This window comes from Salvia hispanica, unplaced genomic scaffold (genome assembly GCF_023119035.1).
Source record: "Salvia hispanica cultivar TCC Black 2014 unplaced genomic scaffold, UniMelb_Shisp_WGS_1.0 HiC_scaffold_1135, whole genome shotgun sequence".
Classification (NCBI taxonomy): Eukaryota; Viridiplantae; Streptophyta; class Magnoliopsida; order Lamiales; family Lamiaceae; genus Salvia; species Salvia hispanica.
The window spans coordinates 263-4,000 of record NW_025951400.1 but is presented as its reverse complement, the minus strand read 5'-3'; the positions used below and the strand labels follow the sequence as shown (position 1 = coordinate 4,000).

Sequence of the window (3,738 nt, the reverse complement as noted above, 5' to 3'; positions counted from 1 at the left end):
ATTTTCATCAGATATAAACTACGTCCACTCATGGGTCGGCGAGTCACGGACGAACGGGTGGCGAGCTGGACGAGATGGGAAGCTGCATCGCTGTCTCGATGCGGTCTCATCTCGGAGAGACGAGATCGAGCCCGCATCGAGACGCGATGCGTATGCTGTAACATCCTAAAAATAGGCTTAGATGAAACTCGAAAATCCGATAAAAAAATGGATACTTTAGGATTTCTCCATGATCAATTCAATTTTGTAAATGATAATAATTAGATAGAGAGAGCATTACTAGATGTTAAAATGAATTAGTATATGACCTGTGGCACAAAGAATGCTAAGAGATTTAAATTAGAATAAGAAAATCATCGGTTTAGCATTTATTTTTGACGATTTATTAGAAATGACCAAGGATATCTATTCATTAAAGTCATGCCATTTGTACACTTAATATACCATAAAATAAATAATTAAAGCCTATCCTAAACACCCCATTGTCGGTGCACATAGAGGAGAAGCCTCTCTAGTTTTCATGTTTTCTCTAGAATCTTCACCCCCAAAAAGATATCAAGTCACTGTCAAATTACAGAGAGGGGGGAGGAAGACATCTTTGAATGAAAATAATAAAAGGAGGAGGAATATTGCAATTTATCTTCCCCTATGAACCGTCGTCGCCTCTTCCCGTTGGTGCCGCAGTGACGCATCACTGTTGCCGTTTGTCGCCTCAGCTCCAATCTCAACAACATCACATTCTCTTGTTCTTCCACTTCTTGATACTCACCTTCAGTTTTACAATTAAATGTAAGCATTTTATCATTCTGTAATTAATAGTTTCATATGTTGAAAGTGAATAATTAAGTAGGAAACAAATGGAATTCTTGATGGGTGGGTAGGAAAGTGCCGACTATTCTCTTTATTGGACTTAGTGCTTTGGTTTTAATTCTTGTTTGGTAATGAGATTGATTTCTCATGATTTAACTAAGCATGTGTTAATGTTTTATAAAATAAAATGAAATTTGACGGTGGATGGAGGCGAAGGACAGTAGGTAGGTAGTAAGATTAATTAATATTTTGATAAATTTGTAGAAAAGGTTGTCCTTAACCAAAGGATACTATAAATTTTGATATATTATTCAAGTTCTGCTATTGATATTTTGGCATAGTTTTGGTCTAAACGACCTGAGAAAATGTTTTTAACTGGCTGCGGTTTAACATATCTAAATTATGATATTATTATTATTTTTCGGTTGGAATATATGGGGTGTTACAATGGGTCCGAATTTTAGACGAAAAAAAAAATCCCATAATAGACAACCTTGAATTTCATTTGCCACTGGCTTCTTTGATTTCTGACTTTAGAGTTGGTCGGAATAAATTTTCGAAATTGGTGATATTTTTTGTGAAGTTCTGAAACATGTTGAAAAGTGGAAAATGTTCAAGTATTAACTTTATCTCGGCTATGATTATGAGGGATAAGGCCTCTAAATGTATATCTTGAATTAAAATTATTAGTCTTTGATCAATCTAGAGCTTAATATTATACCCCTTTTATGAATAAATGAGTATGACGTTGAATTAGAAAACAAAAGTTAGTGGACTAAGAAAAACCCCTCAATATAGCTTAACTGCCACCAAGTAAAGACGAAGGATTGAACACATCGAACACATTGTAGCATCAAAATGTTTCGGCGTACGATGTAGGATATTCTACATAAAGAATTAACCGTCTCAATTAAGGTAATGTTATTGCTTATAGAAAATATATGATCATTAGTATTTTGTTTGTTGATGTGATTTGAATATGGATATTGTGGGTAAAACATGAAGTCAGACATTGTTATTGATAATCACACAGTCATTTGTTAAAGTTAGTTGTTAGTTGTTGTAACATCCCTAATCTAATTATGTAAATTTTTATGTATATTTGGAGATTTTATAATAAATTCTAATATTTATAAAAAAAAAGGGGGGGAACAAAATAAGAAAATGGAGAAGTATGAGTTGGGGAGGATGAAGATTGTATATCAAGAGACGAAGTCAGATGTATTTGATTTCTTAATCTATCTTAATAGGTGTGTATAACTCACACTTTCAATTTTACAAGTGCTATATGGTTGAGTTATGTGTTGACTTGGAGAGAATATTTGGATTATATGATATGAATATGATATAGTTGTGTTATTTGAATTCGAATTATTTGTTGAAATATAATGTGGATATGGATTGGTGAAATGGATATGTTTTACCATGGCATTTGAAATTATATGAATCATATGATTAAAGAGGATCTATGACGGTCTTGTTCCGGATCTGAAATCATAGAGGGACCTATGAGTCCAATACAGATGGACCTATGAATCCAATTACAGAGGGACCTTTGGGTCATAGAGGAATCTCGCACTTGATCCGTCATACAATAATAAAAAGAAATAGCGGGACATATGCATATGAATATGAAATTGTTTATGATATTTAATGTTTATGGTTGTATGTGCTGATTTAGAAATTTTGTAATTATGGTATTTGGATGCTGATGTAATTAATGTGTGAATTTCTTTATTTAAATATTTGTCTATACGACAGAGGAGTTGGGGTGCTACAGTTGTGATGCGAATAAATAATCAATGGGTATTTGGAGTCCAATAAGGTAAGTTACATATGAGCTCGACTCAATATGTGGAACTGGTTTGGATTTATGATCAGTTATGTGATAATTTGTGATAAATGTTGCGACAGGAGGAAATATAATAGTGTATTGACTAGTATTTATGTAACATCCTAAAAATAGGCTTAGATGAAACTCGAAAATCCGATAAAAAAATGGATACTTTAGGATTTCTCCATGATCAATTCAATTTTGTAAATGATAATAATTAGATAGAGAGAGCATTACTAGATGTTAAAATGAATTAGTATATGACCTGTGGCACAAAGAATGCTAAGAGATTTAAATTAGAATAAGAAAATCATCGGTTTAGCATTTCTTTTTGACGATTTATTAGAAATGACCAAGGATATCTATTCATTAAAGTCATGCCATTTGTACACTTAATATACCATAAAATAAATAATTAAAGCCTATCCTAAACACCCCATTGTCGGTGCACATAGAGGAGAAGCCTCTCTAGTTTTCATGTTTTCTCTAGAATCTTCACCCCCAAAAATATATCAAGTCACTGTCAAATTACAGAGAGGGGGGAGGAAGACATCTTTGAATGAAAATAATAAAAGGAGGAGGAATATTGCAATTTATCTTCCCCTGTGAACCGTCGTCGCCTCTTCCCGTTGGTGCCGCAGTGACGCATCACTGTTGCCGTTTGTCGCCTCAGCTCCAATCTCAACAACATCACATTCTCTTGTTCTTCCACTTCTTGATACTCACCTTCAGTTTTACAATTAAATGTAAGCATTTTATCATTCTGTAATTAATAGTTTCATATGTTGAAAGTGAATAATTAAGTAGGAAACAAATGGAATTCTTGATGGGTGGGTAGGAAAGTGCCGACTATTCTCTTTATTGGACTTAGTGCTTTGGTTTTAATTCTTGTTTGGTAATGAGATTCATTTCTCATGATTTAACTAAGCATGTGTTAATGTGTTATAAAATAAAATGAAATTTGACGGTGGATGGAGGCGAAGGACAGTAGGTAGGTAGTAATATTTTGATAAATTTGTAGAAAAGGTTGTCCTTAACCAAAGGATACTATAAATTTTGATATATTATTCAAGTTCTGCTATTGATATTTTGGC

General features: G+C 33.3%; 1 long non-coding RNA gene across 1 annotated transcript; it reads left to right on the top strand.

The window, feature by feature from the left end:
* The first annotated feature begins 464 nt into the window (after window positions 1-464).
* On the top strand, window positions 465-3,529 carry LOC125197973. The gene is made up of 3 exons (XR_007172326.1): window positions 465-789; window positions 2,572-2,635; window positions 3,179-3,529. It is a non-coding gene; the product is annotated as an uncharacterized LOC125197973 (long non-coding RNA).
* Window positions 3,530-3,738: the final 209 nt, after the last annotated feature.